The following is a 17,478-nucleotide window of genomic DNA, read 5'->3' on the forward strand; positions in this document are numbered from 1 at the left end:
CACACATTTAGAGCAGTGGTTTTCAACCTTCCTAATGCCGTGACCCCTTAATGCGGTTCCTTATGTTGTGGTGACCCCCAAACATAACATTATTTCCATTGCTACTTCACAACTATAATTTTGCTCCTGTTATGAATTATCTTGTAAATATCCGATATGCAGGATGTATTTTTATTCATTTGGCACGAAAACCCTATATGCCCAAATTTGGACACTGGGGGGGGGGGGGGGGGGGTTGAGGGGAGGATTGATTTTGTCATTTGGGAGTTGTAGTTGCTGGGATTTATAGTTCACCTACAATATCAAAGAGCATTCCGAACTCCACCAATGATGGAATTGAACCAAACTTGGGTCACAGAGCCCGCATGACCAACAGAAAATACTAGAAGGGTTTGGTGGGCATTGACCTTGGGTTCTGGAGTTGTAGTTTACCTATATCCAGAGAGCACTGATGTATCTGGACCAAACTTGGCATGAATACTCAATATGCCTAAATGTGGACACTGGTGCGATTTGGGGAGGATAGACCTTGACATTTGGGAGTTGTAGTGGCTGGGATTTATAGTTCACCTATAATCAAAGAGCATTCTGAACTCCACCAATGATAGAATTGGGCCAAACTTCCCACACGGAACCCTCATGACCAACATAAAATACTGTGTTTTCTAATTGTCTTTGGTGACCCCTCTGGCACCCCCTCGCGACCACCCCAGGGGTCCCGACCCCCAGGTTGAGAAACACTGGTTTAGAGGTTCCCTCTTCTCCCTCTGTATTTTAATGGTTCAATCAAGATGTCTCTCTCTATATTTCTTTCTCTCCAGATGCATCTCGATAGCATGCTGCAGTGGTTTGAGCATAGACCATGACTCCGTATACAAGTTACAATTCTCTGCTTGGCCAAGTAGGTGACCTTGGATGCGTCACATGAATATTCTCATCTCCAGAAACCCCCTTGAGAGCGTCACCTTAAGGTCACCATACGTCAGAAATGACTTGAAGACACGTAACAACAAGTTGAAGGGAAGGGGGAGAGAAAGAAAAGAAAAAAGGCTACATTTGTGAAGGGAACAGAAAAAGACAAAATGTTAAAGCTACCTATTGTAGTCCTTTAATCCCTTTTATAGTCATGCATTTCTTACCTTTAATGGGAAACAAATGCAACAGACATCCGATTACCTTTCACTCTCAAAAACGTGTCGACACCTTACTCTTATTGACAAGGGCCCTTTAAAAAATGGGAAACCTTGTGAAGAACTAGATTAGATTACTCCAGCCTGAACCAATGCAAGAGAGGCTGAAGCTGCTGAAATTTCTGAAGTGGCACTATGGCAAATGGGTGCCTGTCGCAAGATATCAACCTGAAAGTCTTGTCTGATGCCCACAGAGTCAAAGGAACTATTTACCCATTAACTGGAGAAGTGCAGTTACCAGATCCTCTATCAATGCTTGCAGAAAAGTGTCTATATAGCCCAACTCAAAAAGATTATAGTGGATTGTGCAGCTGAATACCATGCTGGTGATACTTCTTGGATAGAAGCATTGAACTAAATTCATATAATATAAACTCTACAAAGGTGAATGAACATCACCCTATGGTGTGGACTTTCTGATCCTCATTCTTTGTAGACCAGTTTAACAAGAAACGTGTTGGGATTACCTTTACGTACTTCATCACACTAGAGAATGAATCCACTTTAAATCTGTTTTCTGCCTCCTGCAGAATTCTGGGATTTGTAGTTTAGTGAGGCTGTGAAAGGCTCCTCCTTAAACTACAAACTCCAGAATTCTGCAGGAGGCAGAAACTAGATTTAAACTGGATTCATTCTCTAGTGTGATGAGGTGCTAGGTCTCAGGTTTTGGTTCTGAAATGCCAGGGATTGGGACAGTCCTGCCTTGGCATCCCTGATTATATTGCTATCACAACTATTGCTAATCCTTCTTCTTTATATTCCCTTCAGAACTGGAAAGTACAACTCAAGCTGTGATCCTATCCATTTTTACACACTGAAAATATGCATCAGGATAATTATTGTGTGGAGGGGGAATCAGATGAAGTTGCTTCAGAGGCCAATTTCAAACTGTGAAACTTGGTTGCCTATTTCTAGTCCTCCATGTGTGTTAAGATGATTCCATGCATTTCAGAGAGATTTCTCAGGTAAGAACTATTCAGAGATGGTTTTCCCAGTTCTTTCCTCTGAGATATAGCCAAGAGCACCCGATATATTCACTCACAGCCAAGTACTAACTAGGGCTGACCCTGCTTAGCTTCCAAATTCAGTTGGGATTTGGTGCTTTTAGGGTATTGAGGGTCATTTCAACTGCTTCAGTAAGTGCCATTAAAGACAGAATATCCCTTTTTGTCTCAAACAATAGGAAATAAGGCTCACAACAAGCAAAACATCAACTGGGAACCAGAAAGGGAAGAAAATGAAGTAAACAACAACACTAAAACCAGGTGAAAGATGACAATAACCCATGCTGCACATCTAGTGTCCAAACGTATCTCTCCGTATGAACCGGTTAGAGAGTTAAGATCAGCAGAGGAGGCCCTGCTTTCGGTCCCACCCCCATCACAAGCATGATTGGTGGGGATGAGAGACAGGGCCTTCTCAGTGGTGGCCCCTCAGTTATGGAACTTTCTCCCCAGAGATATCAGACTGGCCCCCTCTCTGGCCTTCAGGAAACAAGACCTGGCTCTGGAATCAGGCATTTGGGTAGTGCAATGCGGAATCAGCATGATGTAGCACACAAATGTTGCCTTAAGACTGGGCATTATACAACAGTTGTATGGAATTTATATGTTTTATTGTTTTATTATTATACTAGCAGTCCCCTGCCATGTGTTGCTGTGGCCTAGTCTGTGTATGTGTTTTGTGTGTGTGTGTGTGTGTGTGTATATATATATATATATATATATATCTGTGTGTGTGAGTGTATTTGTGTGTTTATATGTGTGTATGTATGTGTATATGTATGTCCATGTATATATGTATGTGTTCATGTGTATATGTATATGTGTGCATATATGTATATTTGTGTGTACATGTGTATATGTCTGTATGTATATGTATGTGTGTATATGTGTATATGTGTGTGTTTGTGCATATATATACGTGTGTGTATGAATGTTTGCATGTGTATATGTATATGAATGTATGTTTATGTGTATATATGGTGTATTTTGGGGGTTTTAAGTCTATTCCACTGGGGTTTTGTGTGTGTGTTTGTGTATGTTTAGGGGTGATGGACACTCATTGGACTGATAGGTGTATTGTGTCCAAATGTTGTGTTAATTCGTCCAGTGGTTTTTGAATTATGTTAATCCCACAAATGAACATTACATTTTTATTTATATAGATGGTGTAATGTAATGTATATTATTATTATCTGTTGACTGTGTGGCATTGCATATTGCCATGTTGTAAGCCACTCTGAGTCCCCTGCAGCATGTGAGAGAGTGGGATATAATTAATAGCAAATAATAGATAAATAAATAAATCCTACTGCCTAGAAGTGAAGGATGCTCATACTCGAAATTTTCAGAATCAGAAATATTGGATATTTCTGGAATACATGTTTGTGAGATTTCTGTTCAACTGTTGGATGAAATGTAAACAGAAAGTGGCGAGAGCTTTGGTGACCCTTGAAGCAGAACAAAATAAGCAGGTTGTGTTATCACATGTTTCCTAGTTCGGATGTTTTGATCTGATTTCCTTGGTTTTTCTGTGCAAAACAGTCCCTATAAATAGAAATCCTTTTGCAACTCCTTTTTTAGAGAAATTGTCTTAAGGGTGCCCCTTGGGCTTCCTACCATAAAGAGGGGCACAGAGAGGGACTACACATTACTTTCTCCTTTGAGAAAGAGCAGGAGGAGGAGACGACTTTCGGAAGGAATTAAGAGGCCGCTTTGAAAAGCTGTGCCCAAAGCTACCGACCACACCATGAAACAAACAGCTGCAATAAAAGCGATCGAATGGCTGAGAACGGAAACCTGGTGTTTTTTTTGAAACTTAGGAGTGGTTGAAAGCAACCCGCAGCCAAGGCAGCTGACAAAGGGTGGGGAGCTGGGAACCCGAAGGGAACATCTGGTCATTGGCAGTCGGGCAGAAGATCGGTTTTGGTTGCTTGCCTTAATAACAAGAAAACCACACTATTTTGAAAGTTGCCGTTTAAGTATTTATGCATTCCTTCCAACTTTCTCCGAACCCCATGACACCCCTGCTCTCTCACCCACACCCCATCTCCACCAATTTGTAAATAAACTCATGCACTGTAAGGTAAAAAGTCAGAAAATCAAGATGCCCTTCAAAGGGCTTTCTCTTTGGAAAACCTGCCCTTGTGTCTCGGGGTTGTCAAATGATTCCTTGAGCAAATAACACAACTAAAATCTATCCAAGGAGATCTTTTTGCAGTGTCTTCCCTTCCCTGGCTTGGTCATGGTAGTCCATTTATTTATTTATTTATCGTGTCAGTATAAACCAGACAATTGCACTACATTTTTAACAAATTTTTAACGAACAGACAAAACAGAGTTTGCAAGTTTGGTAGTTGATTAAATGTCCTTTGACGAGTATCTGGCCACTTGGAGTGCCTCTGGTGTTGCCGCAAAAAGGTCCTCCATTGTGCATGTAGCGGGGCTCAGGTTGCATTGCAGCAGGTGGTCAGTGGTTTGCTCTTCTCCTCACTCGCATGTTGTTGATTCCACTTTGTGGCCCCATTTCTTAAGGTTGGCTCTGCATTTCGTGGTGCCAGAGCGCAGTCTGTTCAGCGCCTTCCAAGTCTCCCCATTTTCTGTGTGCCCAGCAGGGAGTCTCTCATTTGGTATCAGCCATTGGTTGAGGTTCTGGGTTTGAGCCTGCCACTTTTGGACTCTTGCTTGCTGAGGTGTTTCAGTGAGTGTCTCTGTAGATCTTAGAAAACTATTTATTGATTTGAGTCATTGATGTGCTGGCTGATACCAAAACAAGGGATGAGCTGGAGATGTCTCTGCCTTGGTCCTTTTACTATTGGCTGCCACTTCCTGGCGGATATCAGGTGGTGCAATACCGGCTAGACAGTGCAATTTCTCCAGTGGTGGAGGGCGCAGACACCCTGTGATAATGCAGCATGTTTCATTAAGAGCCACATCCACTGTTTTAGCGTGGTGAGATGTGTTCCACACCGGACATGGATACTCAGCAGCAGAGTAGCATAGCGCAAGGGCAGATGTCTTCACTGTGTCTGATGGTGATCCCCAGGTTGTGGCAGTCAGCTTTCGTATGATAAGCTAGTAGTCCATGCTCTTGTTGCATCCCAAATAAATTACTGCAACACACTCTATGTGGGGTTGCCTTTGAAGATTGTTCGGAAGCTTCAACTACTCGAACGGGCGGCAGTCAGGTTGCTCACTGGAGCAATGTACAGAGAGCATACAACCCCTTGTTATGCCAACTCCACCGGCTGCTACTCTGCTACTGAGCACAATTCAACGTGCTGGCTTTAGCCTATAAAGCCCTGAACAGTTCCCACCCAGTTTACCTGTCCGAATGTATCTCCCACTACGAACCACCACAAAGGTTAAAATCATCGAGGGAGGCCCTGCTCTCAGTTCCACCATCCTCGCAAACATGACTGGTGGGGATGGAGAGGCAGGACCTTCTCAGTGGTGGTCCTTCGTCTGTGGTACTCCCTTCCCAAATCAGCCTCCTCACTCCTACCCTTTAGAAAACAAAACATGGTTGTGGGACCAAGCGTTCAAACAATAGATGCAGCAATCAAGATTTAGACTAACTCTATGTGACTGACAATGGTTTGACCTGGCCTATGATTTGAATTTGTGTTAATTTAAATGAATGTTTAATCATGAATGTTTTAATTCATGTTTTAACTGTAATTGTTATTTATGACTTTGTTTAATGTCAACAAATGGTTGCCTGCTGTAAGTCACCCTGAGTCCCCCCTCGGGGGTGAGAAGGACAGGATATAAATATGTGAAATAAATAAATAAAAATAAATAAAATTAAAGGAATGGTGATGATGACAAACATCTTTGCCCATCACTGGAAAAACTTCTTACAGAAGTTGGGTGGGATGATCAAACTTCTATCATTGCTCTTGCATTGAGCTCTATAAGAAAGTTGGCATACTATATAGTCAATTCCGTTTTTTAAAATAACTTGCAGTGGTATCACTGAATTTTGCCTAATGTGATACAAAAATCAAATATAAATGTATTGTCAAAGGCTTTCTCCCACCCTGGACATTCCACAGATATATAAACCCAATTTTCCTAGTTTCCAACAGACCTCACAACCTCTGAGGGTGCCTGCCACAGATGTGGGTGAAACGTCAGGAGAAAATGCTTCTGGAATATGGCTATACAGCCTGTAAAACTTACAGCAACCTCAAACATAAATGTTTGTCTTCACACCAAAAAAGTGTGAATTCTCAAGAAAAAGAAAATACTCCCCTTTTTAAAAAGAAATTTGTTTAATTTTCCTACATGGTTGCTAAAATGGGCTTCACTTCTACAAGCATGTGTTTCATGTCTCAGGTAAGCCCAAATACGGGATATAGGGAAGAGCTGCATCTTTCATAATGCATCATATTATAATAGAGGAGCCAGGGTAGACCCAAGATACAATGCTGCTCAAGGTGGTATATATTGCTCTCCCATTCTCAGGTGATTTCAACGTCTAAGGAGGAATATAACACAAACACTTCCCCACATGGGCATCAATATGGGGCATTTTCATGACATTCCAAATGTGTCAAACTGCATTAGTTTCTCAGCCAACTTGTAGATTGGGGATTCTGGGAATAGTAGTACAAATGGGGAGAGAGAGAGAGCATTCCCAGCTTGCAAACTAGGGATGCATCTACATGATAGAATTAACGAAGCTTGATACTAATGCTCTGGAAGCATGAGAGTTGTAGTTTTGCAAGGTTTCCAGCCTCCACTACCAAACATCCCACAATTCCACAGCACTGAGTCATGACAGTCAAACTACATTAATTCTACTGTGTAGATGCATACCTAGTGTGTACACTGGAAATGTTCTTTTTCTGAATCCCCAGTTTATAGGCACAAGTGTATATAAAAGAGGTTTAAAGATTGGCTCAAAGCCAACCTTAAAAACCGTGGCATAGACACTCGGAACTGGGAATCCCTGGCCCTTGAGTGCTCCAGTTGGAGGTCAGCTGTGACCAGCAGTACTGCAGAATTTGAAGAAGCATGAATGGAGGGCGAAAGAGAGAAATGTGCCAAGAGGAAGGCACGTCAAGCCAACCCTGACTGGGACCACCTTCCATCTGGAAACCAATGCCCTCACTGCAGGATAACATGCGGGTCAAGAATAGGGCTCCACAGTCACCTACGGACACCCCGCCACAACATTGCACTTGGAGGACAATCTTGCTCAGACAATGAGGGATCGCCTAAGTAAAGTAAGTAAATACGTGTATATGCACCCAAGGAGATTCAGACTACAAAAAAGTAACTTTTCCAATCTCTGGCTATTGAGATCCAAGAACTACACATATGGCGATTTGCATCATGTTCTGAATGAACAAAGAATGCCTTCTTCTTCCCTCCAATTTCCCCAAACCCACAATATATATATATATAAAAAAACAGACAAAAGCAATACCGACAATAATAATAAAGAAATGGACATTTGTAGTGCGCACAGAATTCAGTTTTACAAAAACCAAATGTTGAGTCTTCAGCACCTACACTAAAGGGCAAGTTGTTTGTGCCATGGTGTACACTTTCCTTTCACAACTGGCGAGGGACGGCTTCCATTAAAAGAGGCCTGCTTTACATCAGAAGGTACAAAGAGTCCAAAGTCCTTGTACTCTGAAGCCGAAACTGCTTCAGAGAAGAACTTTCCCTGTGGTTAAAAGTGGGGCGGAGGAAGGGAGACAAAACAACTCAAAACAGAAAGCAAACAAGGACTTGATCCAGCTTAAAAGGGAGATCGTATTCCCTAAGCTTCATATCCTGCCCCTCATAAAGAAATTTATCCCCATAATATGGGACGCAGGGGGATGCCGAGACTGGGAGTGCATCTACACTGTTGAATCAATGCAGTTTGACACCATTTTAATGGCTATGGCTCCATATCATGGCATTTTGCCGTTTGTAACTTTTTGAGGTACCCACACTCTTTGATGGAGAAGGCTCAAGAGCTGACTTTGGATAATTACCACTTCTGTGATTCCTTAGCATTGGGCATGGCATTTAAAGTGGTATCAAACTGCATTGATTCTATAGTGTACACTGACTCTAAGAGTACATGTCAGTGTGCTGGAAGAAGCAAAGACCACCAGCATTGAAGCAATGGTCCACCGCCATCAACTTTGCTGGACCGGCCACATTGTCCGGATGCCTGACCACCATCTTCCAAAGCAGTTGCTCTACTCTGAACTCAAGAATGGAAAATGGAATGTTGACGGGCAGGAAAAGAGATTTATAGATGGGCTCAAAGTCAACCTTAAAAACTCTGGCATAGATATTGAGAATTGGGAAGTCTTGGCCTGTGAGTGCTCCAGATGGAGGTCAGCTGTGACTAGCAGTGCTGCAGAATTTGAAGAGGCAAGAATGGAGGGCGAAAGACAGAAATGTGTCAAGAGGAAGGCATGTCAAGCCAATCCCGACTGGGACCGCCTTCCACCTGGAAACCAATGCCCTCACTGTGGGAGATGATGTAGATCAAGAATAGGGCTCCATAGTCACCTATGGACCCACCCTGGAGGATTATCCTACTCGGACAATGAAGGATCGCCTAAGTAAGTAGAGCCAGTCTTCATACTGGCAAGATTGGATCAAAGTGGAAATGTGAACCAGGGATATCTTGGGTTCTTGCTACTGTTCATTGCACCATGATGGCATATTATTGAGCAATGTTTTAAAACTTCGAGGGGGGTTTCAGAGGAGTCACCAAATACAATCAGAAAACACATATTTCTGATGGTATTATGAACCCCTTAGGAAGAAAAGGATGAAAGCTACCTGTCCTGGGTGTTTTGTGTGGGAAGTTTGACCCCATTCTATTGCTGGTGGGGTGCAGGATGCTGTTTGATTGCAGGCGAACTATAAATCCCAGAAACTACAACTCCTAAATGTCAAGATCTATTTTCCCCAAACTCCACCAAAGTTCATATTTGGTTATATTGAGTATTCATGCCATATTTGGTCCAAGTCCATCATTGTTTGAATCCACAGTGCTCTCTGGATATAGGTGAACTACAACTCCAAAACTCTTGGTCAATGCCCACCAGACCCTTTGAGTATTTTCTGTTGGTCATGGGAGTTCTGTGTGCCAACTTTGGTCCAATTCCATCATTGGTGGAGTTCAGAAAGCTCTTTGATTGTAGGTGAACTATAAACCCTTGCAACTACAACTCCCAAATGACAAACTCAAAACCCCGTCCCAGCCCCACCAGTATCCAAATTTGGGCATATTGTGTATTTGTGCCAAATTTGGACCAGTGAATGAAAATATACCCTGTATATCAGATATTTACATTATTATTCATAACTGTAGCAAAATGACAGTTATGAAGTAGCAACGAAAATAATTATATGGTTGGGAGTCACCACAATATACTCCAGCAAAGGATCACCGCCTTGTCGGGGCGCTGGAGCTTGAGCACCTCAATGATGTCATGAGCGAAACCGTGAAGGGCCACCCAAGACGGGACGGTTGTGGCAGAGAGGTCAGACCAAGCGTGATCCCTGGGGAAGGCAATGGCAAACCACTCCAGTATCCTTGCCAAGAAAACTAAATGGACCAGTACAACCAGAGATATGTCGGTATGCCATTGGAAGATGGGACTCCCAGGTCGGAAGATGGCCAAAATGCTACTGGGGAGGAGCAGAGGATAAGTTCAACTAGCCCCAGATGTGATGACGCAGCTAGCTCAAAGCCGAAAGGAAGGCTAGCGGCCGACGGTACTGGAGGCGAACGACGAATCCGATGCTCTAAAGATCAACACACCATAGGAACCTGGAATGTAAGATCTATGAGCCAGGGCAAATTGGATGTTGTTATTGGTGAGATGTCAAGACTAAAGATAGACATTCTGGGGGTCAGCGAACTGAAATGGACTGGAATGGGCCACTTCACATCAGATGACCACCAGATCTACTACTGCGGACAAGAGGAACATCGAAGAAATGGAGTAGCCTTCATAATTAATAAGAAATTCGCTAAAGCGGTGCTTGGATACAACCCAAAAAATGACAGAATGATCTCAATTCGAGTGCAAGGAAAGCCTTTCAACATCACAGTGATCCAAATATACGCCCCAACCACAGCTGCTGAAGAAGCAGAAGTAGATCAGTTCTATGAGGATCTGCAGGACCTACTGGATAATACGCCAAAAAGAGACATTATTTTCATTACAGGAGACTGGAATGCCAAGGTGGGAAGTCAAATGACAACTGGGATCACAGGCAAGCATGGTCTGGGAGAACAAAATGAAGCGGGACGCAGGCTGATAGAATTCTGCCAGGAAAACTCGCTGTGTATAACAAACACTCTCTTCCAACAACCTAAAAGACGGCTTTATACATGGACCTCACCAGACGGTCAGCACCGAAATCAGATTGACTACATCCTTTGCAGCCAAAGGTGGCGGACATCCATCCAGTCGGTGAAAACAAGACCTGGGGCTGACTGTAGCTCAGATCACGAACTGCTTATTGCCCAATTTAGAATAAAACTAAAGAGATCAGGGAAAATACACAGACCAGTTAGATATGATCTCACTAACATTCCTAGCGAATATACAGTGGAAGTGAAGAACAGATTTGAAGGACTAGATTTAGTAAACAGAGTCCCAGAAGAACTATGGACAGAAGTCCGCGACATTGTTCAGGAGGCGGCAACAAAGTACGTTCCAAAGAAAAAGAAAACCAAGAAGGCAAAATGGTTGTCTGCTGAGACACTGGAAGTAGCCCAAGAAAGGAGGAAAGCAAAAGGAAACAGTGAAAAGGGGAGATATGCCCAGTTAAATGCGCAATTCCAGAGGTTAGCCAGAAGAGATAAGGAACTATTTTTAAATAAGCAATGCATGGAAGTGGAAGAAGACAACAGAATAGGAAGGACAAGAGACCTCTTCCAGAAAATTAGAAACATTGGAGGTAAATTTCAGGCAAAAATTGGTATGATAAGAAACAAAGATGGCAGGGACCTAACAGAAGCTGAAGAGATCAAAAGAAGGTGGCGAGACTATACAGAAGATCTTTATAGGAAGGATAACAATATCGAGGATAGCTTTGACGGTGTGGTGAATGAATTAGAACCAGACATCCTGAGGAGTGAGGTTGAATGGGCCTTAAGAAGCATTGCTAACAACAAGGCAGCAGGAGATGATGGGATCCCAGCTGAACTGTTTAAAATCTTAAAAGATGATGCTGTCAAGGTGATGCATGCCATTTGCCAGCAAATATGGAAAACACAAGAATGGCCATCAGACTGGAAAAAATCAACTTATATCCCCATACCAAAAAAGGGAAATGCGAAAGACTGCTCAAACTTCCGTACAGTGGCCCTTATTTCTCATGCCAGTAAGGTAATGCTCAAGATCCTGCAAGGAAGACTCCAGCAATACATGGAGCGAGAGTTGCCAGATGTTCAAGCTGGGTTTAGAAAAGGCAGAGGAACAAGAGACCAGATTGCCAATATCCGCTGGATAATGGAGAAAGGCAGGGAGTTTCAGAAAAACATCTACTTCTGCTTCATTGACTACTCTAAAGCCTTTGACTGTGTGGATCATAATAAATTGTGGCAAGTTCTTGGTGAGATGGGCATCCCAAGCCACCTTGTCTCTCTCCTGAGGAATCTGTACAAGGACCAAGTCGCAACAGTCAGAACTGACCACGGAACAACAGACTGGTTCAAGATTGGGAAAGGCGTACGGCAAGGCTGCATACTCTCACCCAACCTTTTTAACTTGTAAGCGAGGAGGAGCTGAGGAACCTTCTAATCAAGGTGAAAGAAGAAAGCGCAAAAGCCGGGTTGCAGCTAAACGTCAAAAAAACCAAGATTATGGCAACAAGAATGATGGACAACTGGAAAATAGAGGGAGAAACCGTGGAGGCCGTGACAGACTTTGTATTTCTAGGTGCAAAGATTACTGCAGATGCAGACTGTAGCCAGGAAATCAGAAGACGCTTACTTCTTGGGAGGAGAGCAATGTCCAATCTCGATAAAATAGTGAAGAGTAGGGACATCAGACTGGCAACAAAGATCCGCCTAGTCAAAGCCATGGTATTCCCTGTAGTCACCTACGGATGTGAGAGCTGGACCTTAGGGAAGGCTGAGCGAAGGAAGATCGATGCTTTTGAGCTGTGGTGTTGGAGGAAAGTGTTGAGAGTGCCTTGGACTGCGAGAAGATCCAACCAGTCCATCCTCCAGGAAATAAAGCCTGACTGCTCACTGGAGGGAAAGATACTAGAGACAAAGTTGAAGTACTTTGGCCACATCATGAGGAGACAGGAAAGCCTAGAGAAGACAATCATGCTGGGGAAAGTGGAAGGCAAAAGGAAGAGGGGCCGACCAAGGGCAAGATGGATGGATGGCATCCTTGAAGTGACTGGACTGACCTTGAAGGAGCTGGAGGTGGTAACGGCTGACAGGGAGCTCTGGCGTAGGCTGGTCCATGAGGTCACGAAGAGTCGGAGACGACTGAACGAATGAACAACAACAACACCACAATATAAGGAACTCCACCACGGGGCAGAGAGTTCCACTGCTGAACAGCTCTCACAGTCAGGAAGTTCTTCCTCATGTTCAGATGGAATCGCCTTTCTTGTAGTTTGGAGATTCCATCTGAACATGAGGAAGAATTTCCTGACTGTGAGAGCCGTTCAGCAGTGGAACTCTCTGCCCCGGAGTGTGGTGGAGGCTCCTTCTTTGGAAGCTTTTAAACAGAGGCTGGATAGCCATCTGTCAGGGGTGATTTGAATGCAATACTCCTGCTTCTTGGCAGGTTGTTGGACTGGATGGCCCATGAGGTCTCTTCCAACTCTTTGATTCTATGATTCTAACTGTATTAAGGTGTCATGACATTAGGAAGGTTGAGAACCACTGTTCTAGAGCAAAGGTGGGCCTGAGGATGTTTTTGTAGCTCTCAATATCGCCAGATAAAGGGAGGCCACCATTTATTGGAATTCCTTGGAAAATCCATGGAGAATCCACACCACACTTGGTGGAACTATCAAGTGGTGGATGTCTAAGCTTCAAAGAAGTGGGCAACTCAAATTGATGTGTACCCATGCAACATCCCATGTCAACAACAACCATCTCTAGCAGGTAATGTCCTCAGATAGAGAACAATCTGGATCATAATCCCTCAGATGTTTCTCCATCTGCTTCACAGATTTTACAATGCTTCCTTCCTGGGAAATTCTCATAGACAACTAATTTTTGCACATTGTGTAGAACATGCTATTGACAATGGTGCTATGGCAATACCTACATTCTTTTCCAGTCCTGCCATTCAAACATTTCCATTGATGGCTGTTAGGAATGTGGGCTCTGGTGTTATTTGATTCACTGCCCCCCCCCCCTCCCCATACACACACATGCCCTGAGTACTTAATCCCCTCAAATATTTTTCAATAACTTCCTTTAATTACCGGGAAAACACAGCTAGTGATGCACGCATTGAAGAGCTTCCTCTCATCTCCTTCTCCCTCCTGTTTAATGAAGAACCTGAATCACTTTGCCGCTCTTTAATCTGCTAATCCTGGAAAGGAATTTGCTCTCTTCCCAAACCTTGGGGGTGGCAAGCGTCTGCTTAGTACTGTACACCCTGGAGACCTTTCAATGGGAAGTTTCTCCTGCGAGATCTCAAAAAGACCTGCATTCCAAAGATGCAACATGACTACCTGAGCATGTTGATAGAAGCCTATTGCTGTTGTCATACCAATTTCCCCAACCACAGCCAAAGCCAGCTTGAGAATGGGCAGGGCATTCTCACATGTATGGGAAGACTACACTGTCTTTACAGAGAGACTGCATTGTCCCTTGATTAACCAATTAATACTGGGGATCATAGTTAGGGATGCTTGAAAAAATCAATTTTTTCTTCTTTTGATAAGGACATTCCAAAATGTGCAAGTTTCTTCCTACATGTAAGAGCAATTATGTGAGAGCAGATGAATGCAGCTGCAAGAGAAAGAGCAGACCATCCCTAATGGCAGCCAATTAATCAGTTAGTTAATTAAATCTGCATATGCATGTCCATGTATATGAATGTATCTTATGAAGCCCTTGGGAGGAGATCCATTCCCCCAATTCTTTTAGGCAGGCCCTAAAAGTGCTTTTATTCTAGTCTATTTTTAATTATTAGAATAACAGAATCTTAGCAATTGAAGGTTTAGCTAGTTCAGCCTTGGTAAAGGTAAAGGTTTCCTCCTGACATTAAATCCAGTCGTGCCCAACTCTGGGTGGTGGTGCTCAACTCCATTTCTAAGCTGAAGAGCTGACATAGTCCTTAGACACCTCCAATGTCATGTGGCCAGCATGACTGCATGGAGCGCCATTACCTTCCCGCCGGAGTATAGAATCATAGAGTTGGAAGAGACCTCATGGACTATCCAGTCCAACCTCCTCCTAAGAAGCACACCAGACAGATGGCCATCCAGCCTCTGTTTAAAAGCCTTCAAAGAAGGAGCTTCCACCACAGTCCGGGGCAGAGCGTTCCACAGGTGAACATCTCTCACAGTCAGGAAATTCTTCCTAATGTTCAGGTGGAATTTCCTTTCCTGTAGTTTGAAGCCATTGTTCCATTGCGTCCTAGTCTCCAGGGAAGCAAAAAAACAAACTTGCTCCCTCCTCCCTATGACTTCCCCTCACCTCTTGCTCCATGGCCCTAATCATGTCTCCTCTCAGGCTAAACCTGCCCAGCTCTTTAAGCTGTTCCTCATAGGGCCTGTTCTCCACACCCTTGATCATTTTAGTCTCACTCCTCTGGACACATTCCAGTTTGTCAATATCTCTCTTGAATTGTGGTGCCCAGAATTGGACATAGTATTCCAGGTGTGGTCTAACCAAGGCAAAATAGAGGGGGAACACGACTTCCCTGGATTCATACAATTAAAGCAAAGCTTAAAGATCTCCAAGGAAGACGAATTCAACAACTTCTGAGGCAATTCATTCTAGTGACAAAAATCTCTTATAGTTTTTCCTGATATTTAGATGGAAACTCTCTTCTTGTAGTTCGAATCCCTTGGTTCATGTTTTACCATCTGGAGCAGAAGAAAACAAGTTCACTCCATCTTCTACATGACCCCTTTTAATATAGTTAAATATGGCTATGCTGTCATCTCTCAGTGTTCTCTTCTCCAGGCTAAATATATCTCACTCCCTAAGTCTTAAGTTCAGTTAGTAGTTGTTAATCAGGACCCTACATCAGGGCTGCAAGGCATAAATCTTTGCCTGTGGGATTGCTCATTGCTCCTGCTATGCAACCCTTGTGCAAATTGATGCACACCTAAATGTGCCACTGAATGCATCCTTGAATATGCAAGTGCAAAGAATCATAGAGTTGGAAGAGACCTTGTGAGTCATGTAGTCTAACCCCATTCTGCCAAGAAGGAAGAAAATTGCATTCAAAGCACCCCTGACAGATGGCCATCCAGTTGTTGGCTCATGTTTAACTTGTTGTCCATGAGGACTCAAAGATCTTTTTCACACGTACTGCTGTCGAGCCAGGCATCACCCCCCATTCCTTATCTTTACATTTAACTTTTTCTGCCTAAGTGGAGTATCTCGCATTTGCCCCCCGTTAAACCTGACTTATTCCCCTGCACATGCAACTCCACATGTACAATGGCAACAGATATGTAATGCATCTCCTGTCTCCTTGCACTGAATGCAAACATTCCACAACTGAAGAAAATATTCAACTGTTTCCATAGAAAAATATAAACATACATTGCAATTCATTCTGTCCATTGTGGCAGAAGTTCTTAGTGGGTGTTTTTTTTATATATATTTATGAAAAAATTGTTGGCTTTGAATAAAATTATTTTTTGTGCTTTTCTTGGTTTCTTTTATTTATTTATTTATTTGCATTATTTCTACCCCGCTCATATCAGCCTGAAGGCAACTCAGAGCGGCGTACACAGTTGGCGCAATTTGATGCCATAAAATACATACATTGATAAACAAAAGAACATTATAGTGCAATTAGACATAAAGACAGTGCATAATCACAATTTTAAAACTCAAAATTATATCCTCTCATTCAAGTCCTTATCCGTTCCATCGTCTTGGGCCGTTCCTAGGTCATTTTCTAATTCAGTTTGTCTATTATTTGGAGGTTCCAAATGCTTGCTCGAAGAGCCAAGTTTTTACTCTTTTCCGAAAGGTCAGGAGGGAGGGGGCTGATCTAATGTCCCTAGGCAGGGAGTTCCACAGCCAAGGGGCCACCACAGAGAATGCCCTGCCTCTCGTCCCTGCCAGACGTGCTTGCGAAGCAGGCAGGATCAAGAGCATGGCCTCCTCGGATGATCTCAAATTCCTGGAGGGTTCGTAGGAAGAGATGCGTTCATATAGATACGTTGGGCCGGAACCGTTTAGGGCTTTTAGGGTTTTTGGTAAAAATATTAGTTGTAAGATTAATCAACTGAGTTTGAAACTGCATTATATGGCAGTGTGGATGGACCCTGATTTACTTATAAGCTGATTCACCACTTAGCAATTTATTAAATGGGTCAACTCTAGTTTGGACTAAATGGTGGGATTCCAAAAATGTGAACCTGAAAGGCTGCTTAGAAATTTCAGATTCTATGTCTGTAATGGGGAAAGTCCACTTTTGCCTCCCTTTCTGACAAAGCACCGGGATTCAGCAAACAAAGCTCCCAAGGCCTTCCAGGCAAAGGCAACCTGTGTGTAGCTCTCATAATCTGGTTAAAGGAGGGCCTAATTAAATCTCTTTAGTCTAAGGTTCTAACCGTGCATCTGCGAGACCCTGATGCTCTTTGCCATAATACACTTCAGTTCATTTATTACTGCTTTGCATAGACATCTGGGAATGAGTTCAGCCTCGGGCCGTAAGTCATCTCTAGCCTTAATTACTACAGATGCAAACCTGCTACTGTCAATGCAGCAAAAGGGTGAACACACAGCTCTCTAGCCATTGCTGCTTTTGTGCTCTATCAGGGCTGGAACAGCCCACGGAGAGACCAAAAGAACATGTATCAGAGGGAAAAAAATCTCCAAACTATAGGTTGCAGGTGGAAATGTCTCTAACTTCAGGCATTAGAGAATGGTGCTCCAGTTCAGTTCGAGCTGGTTAAGCATCATGGTAAAAGGGGATCTGTGTATGTCCAAGTGAAGCCATTGGCTAGATAGGAATATATATGTGTGTCTTCACAAGATGAATGGCAGGGGGTTGAAATGGATGGCTCTTGTGATCGCCTCCAACTCTATGATAGAAGGATACTATTCATTTAATCCAGTAGAGATTATAGTCAATCCT

The 17,478-nt window shown here is 43.2% G+C and overlaps 1 protein-coding gene across 1 annotated transcript in view; it reads right to left on the reverse strand.

The window, feature by feature from the left end:
• Window positions 1-17,478, reverse strand: part of SETBP1 (SET binding protein 1) — a 304,839-nt gene that overhangs the window by 118,540 nt on the left and 168,821 nt on the right. The window lies entirely within an intron of this gene.

The sequence above is a fragment of the Anolis sagrei genome, chromosome 2, assembly GCF_037176765.1.
Source record: "Anolis sagrei isolate rAnoSag1 chromosome 2, rAnoSag1.mat, whole genome shotgun sequence".
NCBI lineage: Eukaryota > Metazoa > Chordata > Lepidosauria > Squamata > Dactyloidae > Anolis > Anolis sagrei.